General features: G+C 36.3%; 1 protein-coding gene and 1 long non-coding RNA gene across 20 annotated transcripts in view; both read right to left on the bottom strand.

Moving 5' to 3' along the window:
• Nucleotides 1–18,263, bottom strand: part of WNK1 (WNK lysine deficient protein kinase 1) — a 179,779-nt gene that overhangs the window by 127,896 nt on the left and 33,620 nt on the right. The window lies entirely within an intron of this gene.
• LOC119541473 lies at nucleotides 9,232–16,455 on the bottom strand. Of its 2 annotated transcripts, XR_005218284.1 has the most exons (4): nucleotides 15,594–16,455; nucleotides 11,930–11,974; nucleotides 10,417–10,556; nucleotides 9,232–9,560 (listed from the first exon to the last, which is right to left on the bottom strand). It is a non-coding gene; the product is annotated as an uncharacterized LOC119541473 (long non-coding RNA). The 2 variants fall into 2 exon arrangements; XR_005218283.1 differs by having other exon boundaries at nucleotides 9,232–10,556.

Below are 18,263 nucleotides of genomic sequence, written 5' to 3'. Positions count from 1 at the left end.
CAATCTCCCTAATGAATATAGATGCAAAAATCCTCAACAAAATACTTGCAAATCAAATCCAAAGACACATTAAAAAAATCATACACCATGACCAAGTGGGGTTCATTCCAGGCATGCAAGGATGGTTCAACATAAGAAAATCAATCAATGTACTACAACACCTCCTCCCGAATGCCTCTTTGTTGCTCAGATGTGGCCCTCTCTCTCTGGCTAAGCCAACTTGAAAGGTGAAATCACTGCCCTCCACGCTACGTGGGATCAGACACCCAGGGGAATGAATCTCCCTGGCAACGTGGAATATGACTCCAGGGTAGGAATGTAGACCTAGCATCGTGGGACGGAGAACATCTTCTTGACCAAAAGGGGGATGTGAAAGGAAATGAAATAAGCTTCAGTGGCAGAGAGATTCCAAAAGGAGCCGAGAGGTCACTCTGGTGGGCACTCTTATGCACACTTTAGACAACCCTTTTTAGGTTCTAAAGAATTGGGGTAGCTGGTGGTGGATACCTGAAACTATCAAACTACAACCCAGAACCCATGAATCTCGAAGACAGTTGTATAAAAATGTAGCTTATGAGGGGTGACAATGGGATTGGGAAAGCCATAAGGACCACACTCCACTTTGTCTAGTTTATGGATGGATGAGTAGAAAAACAGGGGAAGGAAACAAACAGACAAAGGTACCCAGTGTTCTTTTTTACTTCAATTGCTCTTTTTCACTCTAATTATTATTCTTGTTATTTTTGTGTGTGTGCTAATGAAGGTGTCAGGGATTGATTTAGGTGATGAATGTACAACTATGTAATGGTACTGTAAACAATCGAAAGTACGATTTGTTTTGTATGACTGCGTGGTATGTGAATATATCTCAATAAAATGATTAAAAAAATAATAATAAAAGACATTCTCCACCCTCTGAAAAAAAAAAAAAAATGTAGCTTATGAGGGGTGACAATGGGATTGGGAAAGCCATAAGGACCACACTCCACTTTGTCTAGTTTATGGATGGATGAGTAGAAAAATAGGGGAAGGAAACAAACAGACAAAGGTACCAGGTGTTCTTTTTTACTTCAATTGGTCTTTTTCACTCTAATTATTATTCTTGTTATTTTTGTGTGTGTGCTAATGAAGGTGTCAGGGATTGATTTAGGTGATGAATGTACAACTAGGTAATGGTACTGTAAACAATCGAAAGTACGATTTGTTTTGTATGACTGCATGGTATGTGAATATATCTCAATAAAATGAAGATTAAAAAAAATGCACATAAGTCAGTAATGTTTCTATATGCTAGAAATGAACAAACTGAAGAGACACTCAAGAAAAAGATACCATTTTCAATAGCAACTAAAAAAATCAAGTACCTAGGAATAAACTTAACCAAAGATGTAAAAGACCTATACAAAGAAAACTACATAACTCTACTAAAAGAAATAGAAGGGGACCTTAAAAGATGGAAAAATATTCCATGTTCATGGATAGGAAGACTAAATGTCATTAAGATGTCAATTCTACCCAAACTCATCTACAGATTCAATGCAATCCCAATCAAAATTCCAACAACCTACTTTGCAGACTTGGAAAAGCTAGTTATCAAATTTATTTGGAAAGGGAAGATGCCTTGAATTGCTAAAGACACTCTAAAAAAGAAAAACGAAGTGCGAGGACTTACACTCCCTGACTTTGAAGCTTATTATAAAGCCACAGTTGCCAAAACAGCATGGTACTGGCACAAAGATAGACATATAGATCAATGGAATCGAACTGAGAATTCAGAGATAGACCCTCAGATCTATGGCCGACTGATCTTTGATAAGGCCCCCAAAGTCACTGAACTGAGTCATAATGGTCTTTTCAACAAATGGGGCTGGGAGAGTTGGATATCCATATCCAAAAGAATGAAAGAGGACCCCTACCTCACCCCCTACACAAAAATTAACTCAAAATGGACCAAAGATCTCAATATAAAAGAAAGTACCGTAAAACTCCTAGAAGATAATGTAGGAAAACATCTTCAAGACCTTGTATTAGGCGGCCACTTCCTAGACTTTACACCCAAAGCACAAGCAACAAAAGAGAAAATAGATAAATGGGAACTCCTCAAGCTTAGAAGTTTCTGCACCTCAAAGGAATTTCTCAAAAAGGTAAAGAGGCAGCCAACTCAATGGGAAAAAATTTTTGGAAACCATGTATCTGACAAAAGACTGATATCTTGCATATACAAAGAAATCCTACAACTCAATGACAATAGTACAGACAGCCCAATTATAAAATGGGCAAAAGATATGAAAAGACAGTTCTCTGAAGAGGAAATACAAATGGCCAAGAAACACATGAAAAAATGTTCAGCTTCACTAGCTATTAGAGAGATGCAAATTAAGACCACAATGAGATACCATCTAACACCGGTTAGAATGGCTGCCATTAAACAAACAGGAAACTACAAATGCTGGAGGGGATGTGGAGAAATTGGAACTCTTATTCATTGTTGGTGGGACTGTATAATGGTTCAGCCACTCTGGAAGTCAGTCTGGCAGTTCCTTAGAAAACTAGATATAGAGCTACCATTCGATCCAGCGATTGCACTTCTCGGTATATACCCGGAAGATCGGAAAGCAGTGACACGAACAGATATCTGCACGCCAATGTTCACAGCAGCATTATTCACAATTGCCAAGAGATGGAAACAACCCAAATGTCCTTCAACAGATGAGTGGATAAATAAAATGTGGTATATACACACGATGGAATACTACGCAGCAGTAAGAAGGAACGATCTCGTGAAACATATGACAACATGGATGAACCTTGAAGACATAATGCTGAGCGAAATAAGCCAGGCACAAAAAGAGAAATATTATATGCTACCACTAATGTGAACTTTGAAAAATGTAAAACAAATGGCTTATAATGTAGAATGTAGGGGAACTAGCAATAGAGAGCAATTAAGGAAGGGGGAACAATAATCCAAGAAGAACAGATAAGCTATTTAACGTTCTGGGGATGCCCAGGAATGACTATGGTCTGTTAATTTCTGATGGATATAGTAGGAGCAAGTTCACAGAAATGTTGCTATATTAGGTAACTTTCTTGGGGTAAAGTAGGAACATGTTGGAAGTTAAGCAGTTATCTTAGGTTAGTTGTCTTTTTCTTACTCCCTTGTTATGGTCTCTTTGAAATGTTCTTTTATTGTATGTTTGTTTTCTTTTTGACTTTTTTTTCATACAGTTGATTTAAAAAAGAAGGGAAATTTAAAAAAAAAAAAAAAAAAGAAAAACAAGGAAAAAAAAAGATGTAGTGCCCCCCTGAGGAGCCTGTGGAGAATGCAGGGGTATTCGCCTACCCCACCTCCATGGTTGCTAACATGACCACAGACATAGGGGACTGGTGGTTTGATGGGTTGAGCCCTCTACCATAGGTTTTACCCTTGGGAAGACGGTTGCTGCAAAGGAGAGGCTAGGCCTCCCTATATTTGTACCTAAGAGCCTCCTCCCGAATGCCTCTTTGTTGCTCAGATGTGGCCCTCTCTCTCTAGCTAAGCCAACTTGAAAGGTGAAATCACTGCCCTCCCCCCTGCGTGGGATCAGACACCCAGGGGAGTGAATCTCCCTGGCAATGTGGAATATGACTCCCGGGGAGGAATGTAGACCCGGCATCGTGGGACGGAGAACATGTTCTTGACCAAAAAGGGGATGTGAAAGGAAATGAAATAAGCTTCAGTGGCAGAGAGATTCCAAAAGGAGCCGAGAGGTCACTCTGGTGGGCACTCTTACGCACACTTTAGACAACCCTTTTTAGGTTCTAAAGAATTGGGGTAGCTGGTGGTGGATACCTGAAACTATCAAACTACAACCCAGAACCCATGAATCTTGAAGACAGTTGTATAAAAATGTAGCTTATGAGGGGTGACAATGGGATTGGGAAAGCCATAAGGACCACACTTCACTTTGTCTAGTTTATGGATGGATGAGTAGAAAAATAGGGGAAGGAAACAAACAGACAAAGGTACCCAGTGTTCTTTTTTACTTCAATTGCTCTTTTTCACTCTAATTATTATTCTTGTTATTTTTGTGTGTGTGCTAATGAAGGTGTCAGGGATTGATTTAGGTGATGAATGTACAACTATGTAATGGTACTGTGAACAATCGAAAGTGCGATTTGTTTTGTATGACTGCGTGGTATGTGAATATATCTCAATAAAATGAAGAAAAAAAAAGAAATATCATATATCACAACCTTCAATAGCTTCCTTCAGCCTTTTGGATAAAGTTGAAAACCACTGTGACCTTTGAAGGCCCACTTAACATGGTCCTTGCCAATCCTTCAAGCTTTATTTCTTGTCCTTTGACCTTTTTCTATTCTCAAACATGCCATGCTCCTTCATATATGCTGTTCCCTCTACTTAGAATGCCTTTCCATCAACCTTTTTTGCCTACTAATGTTCAGGCATCCTTCAAAGATCAAATGAGTCATCTCCACAGGGACACCATCCTTGACTGCCCTCACTTCAGGGTAAGTCATTACAGCCATTTTCATATGTTTTTATAATTTCTATACATGCTTCCTTCATAGCACTTAGTCACAAGTAAATTTATATTAAATCTTATCCCACAGACTACAACCCCTGCTCAATAGCCATTTTAACGCATCCATGAATGTACCTTTCAAACAAGTGTTTGTGTGTGCGCGCGCGCGTTTGACAAGTATATATCATTTCCCCAAGCATAAAAGAAATTTCTACAGTAAAAGGTGAAAATTGATAAAACAGTGATCATGGCATTGAGCTTCTGAATCTCAGTACGTCTAACACAACTCAAAACAACGACTACTTTGCAAAGGACATAGCCACTACCATTTTGACTTTAAAAAATAATTTGTAAAAGCTCATTGTAGCTGTATTAAAAAAAAGTAAATGAACAATGGGGGAAGGAGGGAAACGCGATGTCTGCGATGTTCTTTTTTATTTTATTTTATTTTTTGGAGTAATGAAAATGTTCAAAGTTAGATTGTGGTGATGAAAGCACAACTATATGATGATACTGTGAACAACTGATTGTATACTTTGAATGACTGTATGTTATGTGATTATATCTCAGTAAAACTGCATTTTAGAAAAGCTCATTATAATTAAGCTGCCAACTACTTACATAACAAAATATGAGAGAAGCAAAAAAAATAACTAGAAACTTTTTCCTCATCAAAAATCTACAAGTAATCTTCCTTGAGAATACACTGAACGGCAATCTTCAAATCCCATGGGAATATTAAGATTATTTTACATCTAATTTTGTCTAGAATTCATCTACATACTAAATAGAGACTCTTTTACGTATTATCGGCATATTATCTTCCCTGAAAACTAAGTCTCCTCTTTTATCTAGGAGCATGTCATAAAATATTTCAGACAGCTACATTATTTTTGTACCCAAAGGAATTTTTAAGACAACAATAAAATAGATCAAAACTAACTTAAGCACACAGACCAACAGGAGCCCAACTGGGGTTTTAAAATAACATTGCCAAGTGTTTGCTATTTGCTAGTTGGCTGGTTTTGTTTTCCTTTGCTTACTTCTGTTCTCATTTAATTCTCAGAATAACCCAATGACATATCAGGCATCATTACTTTATTTTACAAACAAACAGACACAGAAAAGTATAATATCTCCCAGAAATTAACATGACTTGTAAATGAAAAGCAGAACCAAGGGTTAAATGCAGATTTGATTCAAAGCTCTTGCTTCATTCACTATACCACACAAACATATCTGAAAAATTGTAAAGCTTCTAAAACAAATTTTTTCTCAGAAGAGCCATGCTGACATTTCTGTTACTAACTTGGGATCACTGAAAAGGACTAGGCACTTTACTAAAATACAGTTGAAGGTAAAATGAGAAAGAGGAACCTGTACTGTTTTAAATACTACCAATTGTCAAGTTATCATGATGACAGGAGGAGGAGCTAAGATGGTGACATATAGAGGAGTGGAAGACTGTTAAGTCTCCCCCGGAACAATTCATAAATGACCAAAAAACTAGTAAATAACCTGGAATAACTGCGGGGAAACAAACATGACTGTCCACTCATCATCCACCAACCTGAATTGGGAGGAATGCCAGAGATCGCACCATAAAATCTGTAAGTAAAAACTGTGGACTCGCGCTGAGAGCTGAGATCCGAGAGCCCCTCCCTCACGGAAGCCTCACGGTGCTAGAGAGCAGCACTCTCTCAGTCCAACTCCAATTGGGGTTTTAATGTTAACTGCTCAATACAGACAGTGAATCCTCAACAAGCAGACAGAGGCTTTTGGTGATAACTGACCTTGGGAGAGTCGGGGGGCATATCTGTCTCAGGACGGGGAGCCCAGAGGATCGGGTGCTGTCTCTGGCTGACGGGTGAACCTGGGAGCTTTTCTGTCCCTTTCTCTCTCGGTGGAGAAAACCTCAGCCATTTTCAGCCCGCAGCACTTTGCAGTAAAGACAGCCTCAGCCATTTTAAAATCAAAACATTTTGATCAGCAGAGTCAGAGAAACAAAGAACTTATTGATAGGCAGGTGACATCTCTGGAAGGGGCATAGCTTCCCAAGAGGAAAGAGAGGGGCCCAGCTCTACTGCCCGCCCTTCTGGAACCATACCCCAAAGCCTGGGGGAGGAGAGCCACAGGCCATACCCTCTTACACCAGCCGGTGACAGGCTGACAGGTGCACCTGCCAGGCAGAAAAACACAAGTGTATCAATCCCCTAAGAAAAACCATCGGGGAAACTAGATACTGAATATTTCCTCCTTCTGTGACCTGAGCTGTTCTCGTCTGGGAAAACCTTATTGGGGTGGCCTAGGAGGTCAGATGCCTAGACAACAGAAAACTATAACCTACACTAAGAAAAACGAACTTATGGCCCAGTCAAAGGAACAAATGTACACTTCAACTGAAATACAGGAATTTAAACAATTAATGCTAAATCAATTCAAAAAGTTTAGAGAATATTTCGCAAAAGAGATAGAGGCTGTAAAGAAAACACTGGGCATACATAAGGCAGAAATAGAAAGTTCAAAAAAACAACTAGTGGAATCTATGGAAATGAAAGGCACAACACAAGAGATGAAAGACACAATGGAAACATAAACAGCAGATCTGAAGAGGCAGAAGAAAACACTCAAGAACTGGAGAACAAAACACCTAAAAGCCTACACACAAAGGAGCAGATGGAGAAAAGAATAAAAAAATATGAGCACGTCTCCGGGAACTTAAGGATGAAACAAAGTACAAGAATGTATGTATCATCGGTATCCCAGAAGGAGAAGAGAAGGGAAAAGGGGCACAGGCAATAATAGAGGAAATAATCAATAAAAATTTCCCATCTCTTATAAAAGACATAAAATTACAGATCCAAGAAGCGCAGTGTACTCCAAACAATAGATCTGAATAGGCCTATGCCAAGACACTTGATAATCAGATTATCAAATGTCAAAAACAGAGAATCCTGAAAGCAGCAAGAGAAAAGCAATCCATCACATACAAAGGAAGCTTAATAAGACTATGTGCAGATCTCTCAGCAGAAACCATGGAGGCAACAAGGAAGTGGTGTGATATATTTAAGATACTGAAAGAGAAAAACTGCCAACCAAGAATCCTATATCCAGCAAAGCTGTCCTTCAAATATGAGGGAGAGCTCAAAATATCTTCTGACAAATAGACAATGAGAGACTTTGTGAACAAGACACCCGACCTACAGGAAATACTAAAGAGAGCACTACAGTGTGATAGGAGAAGACAGGAGTGTGTGGTTTGGAACACAATTTTGGGAGATGGTAGCACAGCAAAGTAAGTACACTGAACAAAGATAACTATGAATATGGTTGAGAGAGGAAGGTTGGGAGGATGTGAGACACCAGAAGAAAGGAGGAAAGATAAAGACTGGGACTGTGTAACTTGGTGAAATCTAGAGTTTCAACAATTGTGATAAAATGTATAAATATGTTCTTTTACGAGGAGAACAAGCAAATGTCAACGTTACAAGGTGTTAAAAATGGGGAGGCATTGGGAGGGGTGCAATCAACGTAAACTAGAGACTGTAACTAACAGAATCATTGTATTATGCTTCCTTTAATGTAACAAAGGTGATATACCAAGGTAAATGCAGATATGAGGGGGAGATAGGGGAGGCATGTTAGACACTTGACATTGGTGGTGTTGTCTGACTCTTTACTCTACTTTGATTTAAGGTTATTTTTTCTTTTGCTGCTTCCTAGCTATCATTTTTTTCCCTCTTTCTTTTGCCTCTTTACCTTCTTTGACTCTCCCTCCTGCCTTGTGGAAGAAATGTAGATGCCCTTATAGAGATAGTGGTGAAGGTGGTGAACACATAAATATATGACCATACAGAGAACCATCAATTGTTAACTTAGGATGGAATGTATGGTGTGTGAACAAAACCATCTTAAAAAAAAAAAAAAGAATGGGTTGATGACAAAACCTCGAGGGCAATATACTGAGTGAAATAAGCCTGACACATAAGGACAAATATTGCAGGGTCTCACTGATAGGAGCTAATTATAATATGTAAACTCACAGACATGAAATATAAGATATCAGGATATAGGATGAGGCTTCAGAATGGGGAGCGGTTGCTTAGTATGAGAAGAATGTTCAACTAGGATGAACTTAAATGTTTGGAAATGAACAGAGGTGTCGGTAGCAAGATGTGAGACTAACTAACAGTGCCGAATGGTGTGTGAATGAGGTAGAAAGGGGAAGCTCAGAGTCATATGTCACCAGAAGGAAAGTTGGAGGTCAAAAGATGGGAATGTATAAAACTGAATCCTATGGTGGGCAATGTCCATGATTAACCGTACAAATATTAGAGATCTCTTCCATGAATCATAACAAATGTATGACAATACAATTAGAAGTTAATAATAGAGGGGCATATAGGGAAGAAATATATACCTGTTGCAAACTATATACTACAGTTAGTAGTATTTCAAAGTTCTTTCATAAACAGTAACAAATGTACTATACCAACACTACGAGTCAACAATTGAGGGGGGTTGGTTAGGGATATGGGAGGATTCGGGTTTCCTTCTCTTTTTTTCTTTTTCTTTTTTCATCTTTCACTTTATTTCTTGTCTGGAGTAATAAAAAGGTTCTAAAAATTGAACAAACATTAAGTGTGGTGATGGATGCACAGCTGTATGAGGGTACCAGGGGCAACCGATTGTACACTTTGGATAACTGTATCGTATCTGAACAATCCCAATAAAAGTTAAAACAAAACAAAACAAAACAAAACAAACAAAAATTATCATGATGACAATAATAAATTTTTAAATAAAGTATCAATATAAGTAGCAACAAAGTATCAAATGAGATTTAAAACATATTAGCCACTGTTGCTTTTAATGCCTTCTTTTCAGCATTATCAAACTGAATATTCCTGGGGGCTTGTTACATTACCCCAACTGCAGCATTCTTTACCTTCAGTATAAAGCTGATGATTGCATCTAACCCACTCTTTTCATTTCATTCATTCCTTTCCACCTACATTAAACTGTTTTGACAAGCTAAAAGAAAAAAATAAAACAAGGATCACTATCACATGACCTCCCACAACATGCACAGTTCCAACATCCACCAGGGGGTAGGAAAGCCCGGACAACAACAAAAACAATTGTTCATCTCAGTACCATCCAAATAACAACACTCAATAGATTATTTGCTGATGCAATTTCTTCTTGTGTGCAAACCACAATGCTAATATTTAATACAATGGCCTTATAGCAATTTGCATACCTTCGTTCCTTACTTTGAAGTTGGTGGGTTCTAAACATAGCCTGATAGGCATTTTCTCTCCCCTTAATCCCACATTAAGGTATTTTCTAAAGCAGCAATCAACATCCCTTCCTACTACTTTACTTCTTTATTTGCACAAGAAACAAACCTTCCAAACCAATCTACAATGGTCAGATTGGTTTTCAGTAACTAAATCTGAAAATTTCACATAATTACCTAACAACTATACCTCCAAAAGATCTGGTCCTCAAGTCTTGACAACATGTAAATTTCTGTAGCATTTCATTTTTAGCAATATTCAAAGTTTTACTGCTAAATTAGGACCACGTATGATAACGTTACATATCAAAATATGGGTGGAGAGATGTATCTGGAATTCCTTGATTAAAATATTTTAGGCCAGTATTGTACTCCTCCCTCCTTATCGTTTTCTGCAACACAGTGACTTAGCAAAGACCTAGGCATCTAATTTCACCTTTTAAAATGATACTAATTATTGTTGGGTGTTGGGCTATAGAAACATAAACTTGTTTGCAGGCAGCAAGTACAGTTTGAAACATAGCTTTCCAAAGCAGCATGGGTTTCAGTTACCATTTGTATAAGAAAAGGAATCATATAAATAATTACTTCAGTCTGGCAAATCTATCTCTGACAGGCCTATATGGTCTGATCAGCAATTCAAAGGTGGCAGAAGTATTTTGATGGCCTTTAAAACTATAGATAATCTTCATTCTTCTTGATAACTTCAAAATAATTAGATTGAAAGCCTGGGAAAGGATAGGAAAATAACTAAATAAGGCAAAATAATGATTCTCACACATAAACTTTTAACTATTGGCAACAAAAACCTATCAGCATGTCTATTAGGTGTTTTGAAATACATTATGAAAATAAAACCTGGATTTTATATGGCCAAATCTACAGATTAAACTCTTACTGCACATAACATATGTGAACTGTTGATTGTATACTTTGGATGATTATCTGGTATAAATAAAATTGCTTTTAAAAAAAACTCCTACTGCAGATTTCTTTATGCCCTTCAAATGTGGTACCCTTAGAGGTGGAAATGGGCCTATACCATAATGAAGAGAGTCTACATTAGTTGAATTTTCTTCAGTAGATGAACGTATATGTAACTAGTTGGAGGGAACATTTTAAATATAATATCCTGTCCCTTGTTTCTCAGAATTCTAAAATATCTAGAACCTGGCACATATAAGAGAGTTTTAGGTTAATGCTAAAAATATAGCAGAAACTTATAACAGCTAAACCACAAAAAGAAAGGAAACACATTTAGAAAACGGCAAACTATTTTCACTAAATGATATCCACTGCACAGCAAAACCCAGAATGATACCTAGCCATTGACATAAATTCAAAAAGTCTTTTCATCAAAATAAATTAGATTAATTTTAATGTGACGGCATCTAATTGATAGGGCTAAACTGCAACTACAATGCATACGACTTTAAAAAGAAAAAAGGCTGAGAAGGCGACAGTAGGGAAGTTGAATGTGGATGGGGAAAAAAATGGAAAAATTCTTGCTCATTATAGGAAGGAAATTTTACATGTCAGGCAGAAAAGTTTCCAAAGTTTTTTGAATGGGATAATGAGGGGTCACCAAAGGGGAGACCAACAAAACAGAACTAAAAAACTCAAATGGAGTTATTGGCACTGAAACTTAGTGGGTCATCCTATAAGAATCTGCCACCATAGAAAAGCAAATGTGATGCTCACGACATAAAAGAAATCATTGAGCTGATCTCCAAAACTGTTTATTTTCCTGACTTCTTTCCTGAAAAAAATGTCCAGTATATAAAAATACAAAGCATTAGCTTTGTATGACAAGGTATTCACCAAAGGAACTAAGACCAAAGTAAAATTTCTAAAAATCTGCAGGGAGGATTCTTAAGTACAACACACTCATTTACATTAACTTGAAATACTTGTGTATCACCTTTTCTTCTAGGTCCCTCTCCTTATCAGTTCAATCTTTACACTCTGCCCTCCTTCCTATACCCACGTGGAGGGTAGGGAATAAATATTTCAACTTTAGAGGACCCAGAAGAGCAAAAAGCAATTAGGTTTGAAAATTCAGAAAAATCAAAACCAGAAGAATTGATTTCCACAAATGTACCGGCTTAATGGAGTTTTATATTGAGAACAGATGATATCCTCATGCCTGGAAAAAAATGATTATTTTCAGTTAATGTTTTACTAACCCTAGAATTCAAATTAGTATTTCCAAATGTCTACTGGACATTTCCACTTGAATATCTTATGACCAAAGACTCCATATATCTCCACCTCCACAAAGTTTCTTCCACAAATCAGCTTATCTACTTCAATTTCCCTATTTCTCTTAGTTCTCCCAGGGAATAAAGTCAGAACCTTTTCCAATTTCTATAATTCCATTATTTCTCATATCTCACTTCCACTGTTGCAAACTAGTCAATGGTACAGCTACCTCATTTCAAAATAACTGTTGCCTAGTTATTCTTTTCCTACTTCAACCTATCCTTTACATGAAGATGTTCCTAAAAATACTATTTTTATCAACCCAATTCCCCTGTTCAAAAATAGTGAATCGAATCTTGCCCAATTACAAGAATCTTCTTGGGCACCTGTTAAACAAGCATTCTAGGGCACTGACTTCTTATGACTAGCAAGTGTGGAAAATACTGTTAAATTTTTCTCTATTACATCATATCCAAATTCCAAAGCCACTTCAATCCACCTTCTTTCTCAACACTTTCCAAAACAACCCACTACAGACAGGAGGGACTCTTGTATTCTCACATGCATTACTATTATTGTTGTCGTTGTTATTCTCACATTATTTCTTCCTTTATCCTTCTATTTCTAAAGTAACTGACTCCTTGCCTGTAAAATGGAAACACTGTCTTTCCTGACAGGCGAAGAATTATTTTGAGTATTCAACATTTGCATGTAAGAGTGCTTTCAAAATTGTGAGAATAATTATACAAATTAAGAATATTATTTTTATGGTGGCTACTCCATCAACCCTGATTTATTCCCCCTAAGTATTCTTGCTTATAATTGTGCCTAAATATCTCCTCCTGAATGCCTCTTTGTTGCTCAGATGTGGCCCTCTCTCTCTAGCTAAGCCCACGTGGCAGGTGAAATCACCGCCCTCTCCCCTACGTGGGATCTGACACCCAGGGGTGTAAATACCCCTGGCAACGTGGAATATGACTCCCAGGGAGGAATCTGGACCCAGCATTGTGGAATGGAGGACACATTATTGACCAAAAAGGGGATGTGAAATGAAATGAAATACATTTCAGTGGCTGAGAGATTCCAAAAGAAGCCGAGCAGTCACTCTGGGGGGCACTCTTACACACAATATAGATTAACCCTTTTCACGTTCTAATGAATTGGAATAGCTAGCAGTAAATACCTGAAGCTATCAAACTACAACTGAGAACCCTTGAATCTTGAAGACGATTGTACAAAAATGTAGCTTATGAGGGGTGACAATGTGACTGGGAAAGCCATGTGGATCACACTCCCCTTTGTCCAGTGTATGGATGGATGACTAGAAAAATGGAGGCAAAAAAAAAAAAAAACACCCAGTGTACTTTTTTTACTTTAATCATTCTTTTTCACTTTAATTTTTATTCTTATTACTTTTGTGCATGGTAATGAAAATGTTCAAAAATTTCAGTGATGGACACACAACTATATGGTGGTACTGTAAACAACTGATTGTACACTTTGTATGACTGCACGGTATGTGAATATACCTCAATAAAATTGAATTATTCAAAAAATTCACAATTGGTCATTTTACACTAAGGTGAAACAGACTTTAAGAAATCATCAAGATAAGTTAGCATTTTCTTAACTTGGAATTATCGACATAAGACGAGTGGCTAGAAGAATTAATTGTGTTCTAGCTTAGAAAATTAATTAAAAATTAATATGTATACTCTGACTCATCTAGTTAACCAAAAAATTTCACTAGGTAGTTTGCTGTTTCAATCATATTAACAACCAAACGATAATCTAAGTGGCAATTTCTAAATTCAATGTTTTAATTATTAAGCAGGTAGGTTGGCATGTCCTAACTGTCAGCAAATTTCCCACATCAGCCATTTACTCCGAATTCCTTTGCCAGCAAAAGATAAAATTTCTGTAGTTATAATTTGTAACTGAAAAGACATTCTCATAATATTAAGACTAATTTATTTCTAAAGGAACACAGTGACATTTTGGTTTATAGTGCCAAATGAGTATTCATTTGATTTTAGTTAGTTTTAATTTGCATTTAAACTGATTTTTAACCTGTGTTAGAACTATAAAGCATAAGGAGTCTGTATTTTGTTTTCTATTTGTAAGTTAACGTCTTAACAATTTAGTTCATATTAAGGGTCCGTACTTTTTTTTCCCCTGTAAAACATGCCTAGACTTGACCTGATTTTGAGAAACCCCTTTTGACTTTTACAGCAAAGAAACAAAACACAAAACAGAATAAAGAAGGCAGGGGGATTCATCTAAGGAGAAGCCTACGAAGAACTTTCAAGAATAGATAATGCTCTATTTTTTCCATTAGGTAAATAGTTGATGAACATGTTGAATTATATGTTACATATATATATAATTTTTTTTACATGTTAGAGAAAAATAATGTCTACTGGTCATCCTATCAACAACTAAGTAAGAGAAAACAGTAAGTTACAAATTTCTCATTTTCTTATTTTCAAAGCAAATAAATAGTTCTACCTCAACACTGACCTCATGATAAGCAAAACAAGGAACCAGACTAATCTGCATTATTATTGTTATAACCTAATCCAATTGTCATTAAAACCCAATGAATTGGTTTTAGTAAGTTTTTAAAAAATCAGTTATAATATGATCAGGGGGCATATAGGGAATTTAAATACAGTATTTAAAAATTTGCATGAACTTTTTCAAGCACACAGAAATGCAGAATATACAAATACCTATGTATGCACCCTCACCTATTTGTCACAGCCTAACACTTTGCCATATTTGCTTTAGATTATCTTTTATGAAATTAAAATAATACCTTTCCTCTCTCTCTCTCTCCAGAGCTAGTCACTGTCCAGAATACGGTGTTTATCACACCAATGAATATTTTCATAGTTTTATGACATATATATACTCATGAATGATATGCTGTAATCATTTTTTTATTTTCATAAAATTACATATTTTTTATTTTCATATTTTTTATTTTCATAAAATGCCATCTCTGTACTTAACTTCCTAAATCTCATTGTTTTTGTTTATGGTCTTGTTTCACAAACTAATTCCCTATCCCAAGAGAGAAGGCCATCCTCAGAGAATACCTGACTCAATAAAACATATTTTCTCTTTGAATCAGTGGGAATAACCGTGGATTTTCAAAATAATCATTATTTATCTGGATATAACCAGCAATATGTAAAACTAACCTTTGAGTTAGCATAGTTTTTAGAAGCTATTTGACAATCCAGGGGGAAAAGAATGTACACACTTTCTTTGGGCTACATCTTGTTCTCACTGTCAAAGTATGGATACAGCAGAGAAAGGCTCTTATTTACTTAACATGTCTATCTAATTTTACAAAATTATATTCAGGTTGGCTGAAAAGTCTTACTGAGAGAAAACCAGTTGCCACTTTAACAGTATCTTGTTCACTCTCCATGTAGTTTCAGTTTACACAGAATCAGACAATATTTTCATTTAGAAACAGACACAATTCCCGAATTTTAATCTTTAAACTTTTCCAACAAGAGATCAGTTCCAATTCCCTACGTGTCCAGACTTACATTCCAAGAAGTAATTGACAATTAAGTAAAGGTTTTTTTCATTGAACTTCTTTTATTTCTAGAGGGAAAAAAGATTGAAACAACATCAGATATTTGTTTAGTATCACAGCTCTAGCAATAGGTCAAAGAAAGACATCTCTATAATCAACCATAATGAAATTCTGTATTATGACCTAATATGTTACCCATCCTAAGGTCAGCTCTGCAGAACAAACATTGTAATCAAGATATTATGTACATGCTAATACAAAAATTTAAAGGATAAGAGGTGTGTGACACCTGCATCTGAGGAACCCAAAGGGGATTTTAAAAAAACAAACTGACAACAGGTTTTTAAAAAGGCAGAAACCTAATTAAAACTCTATTTTAAGACTAAACCAAATGAAACTGCCATTTTTGTAGGTCATAAGGGTTCATTATAGTCTATATCATGTGATTCAACTGTATGACTGAATTGTTTTCTTTGTTCATTTCTTTTCGCACTGTTTTGAAAGATACCTTATTCAACTCTTTCTATAACGCTTAGTTTTTGGTTGTCCAACAACATGTTTTAGAGTCTTTGGAGTGTTTAACATTTGAGGTTAATTATTTACCACCCTATTTACCTTTTTCTTAGTTGCTAAAATAATCTGGAAACTGATAACTGCTTCCTTTTTAATGTCATAGATTGTTGTTCACAAATAACATATTTGTGTTCCCTTTATAACAATTAGACTCTTACATTTTAACTATTTCAATACCTAGTTGTATTAGTTAGGGTTCTCTAAGGAAACAGAAGCAACAGGAAGTATCTATAAATATAAGATTTTATAAAAGTGTCTCACACAACTGTGAGTATGCATGAGTCCAAATTCCATACGACAGGCAGCAAACTCGCAACTCCAATGAAGATGTCTGATGAACTCCTCAGGCAGCAAACTGGCAACTTCGATGAATGTGTTTGATGAACTCCTCAGGAAACAAACTGGCAACTTCAATGAACATCTCGGGAAACGCTTCACTGGTTAGCCCAAGAAGTGAAGGTCCTCTGTCTGCTTAAAAGTCTTCAACTGATTGGATTAAATCCAGCTAAATGCCTTCTCTCATTGTGGAAGACATGCCCTTTGTTGATGTAATCGGTCACAGCTGCAGCCAACTGACTAAAGATTTAATAAACCAGCCTTCTGGTTTATTAACCAGCCACAAATGTCCTTGCACTAACTGTTCGGCCAGTGTTTGCTTGACCAGACACCTGGGTACCATCATCTGGCCAAGGTGACACATGAACCTAACCACACTATTGTAGGTCATTATAAAATGATTACAATTCTTGATATATTAATTACTATCTTAACACTCCAGTCCCTTTAAACACAGTATATGCTATGGCCTTCTGGCATCTAATACTGGAGTGAAGAGTCTGATTTTAGCTCTTTAATAATTACAAAATGAAATGAGTCCCTTCTGTCTAAATAAAAAGTAGTTTTTGTTTTGTTTTGTTTTGTTTTGTTTTTAGTTCAGAACAATGTTCTTCCTACAAAGTTCAATGTGGATTTAAATTGTACTACTGTTTCCTTGAACCACCATCTTTATCCCTCCTTAAAACAGTTCAGATTTCTTTCCCATGTGCCATAAGCCATGAGTTGATGCCATTCTACTGAACATGTGGGCATTTTCTTAAATTATACCTTTATATGTTGCAAAAGTTCTGGATTCTCTTCTTGGACCTATGCTTTTTCCTTTTGTCTCTTTCTTAAATCAGGATACATCTTCTAAACTTAGAGATCCTTTTGTCTGTCACATATATGGAGGTCAAATTCCCTTTTCATATTTACAACTACGATATACATAAATCACAATACAATTCCCAGTTTCTAGAAGGATTTTATCTAGTGCAGATGTTTCTCAAATTTCTATCAGTTGCTTTTAATTTTCATACTTTTTGGCCAAAATCAATACTATACTAATATTTACTTGATATTTTTATTTATAATACATCACTGTACTTTGGAACTGGTTTGTACCCCATTCATGGGTCCCTGGCCCTGTTTTGAACAGTTAAACACAGGCAATTTTAAAGAGCTAGAATAAGTTGAACCGAGAGTCAAAAAGCCTTAACACAAAGCCAACCAATATGAACACAAAGCAAGAGAGAGAAACAGAACATCACAATAAACTCACCAAGATAATCACATGCTTAGGTATCAGCAACAAATTACAAGTCAGGACTTGAAACAACTAATCAATGAGGTTCAAACAAATCTCCTAAATCAATTCAGGGAGATGAAGGAAAATATGGCCGAAGAGATAAAGAATAGTAAGACGACACTGTGTAAGCATAAAGAAGAATTTTGAAAGCATGCAAAGAAAAATAACAGAACTTATAAAAATGAAAGAACAATACATGAGATTATATTAGAGGCATACAACAGCAGATTTGAACAAGAAGAAGAAAGGATCAGCGAGCTAGAAGACAGGACATCCTAAATAGAACAGACAAAAGAACAGAAAAATGTAAGCAGGGTCTCAGGGAACTGAATGACAGCATGAGGCACACACACATATGCATCATAGGTATCCCAAAAGAAGGGAAAGGGGGCAGAAAGAATATTTGAAGAAATAATGCCTGAAAACTTCCCATGTAAATATAAATATCCAAGAAGTGCAATGTGCTCCAAAAAGAATACAAAT

Source organism: Choloepus didactylus, chromosome 8 (genome assembly GCF_015220235.1).
Source record: "Choloepus didactylus isolate mChoDid1 chromosome 8, mChoDid1.pri, whole genome shotgun sequence".
In the NCBI taxonomy this organism is placed as follows: Eukaryota; Metazoa; Chordata; class Mammalia; order Pilosa; family Megalonychidae; genus Choloepus; species Choloepus didactylus.
This window is presented reverse-complemented; position numbering and strand designations above follow the sequence as displayed.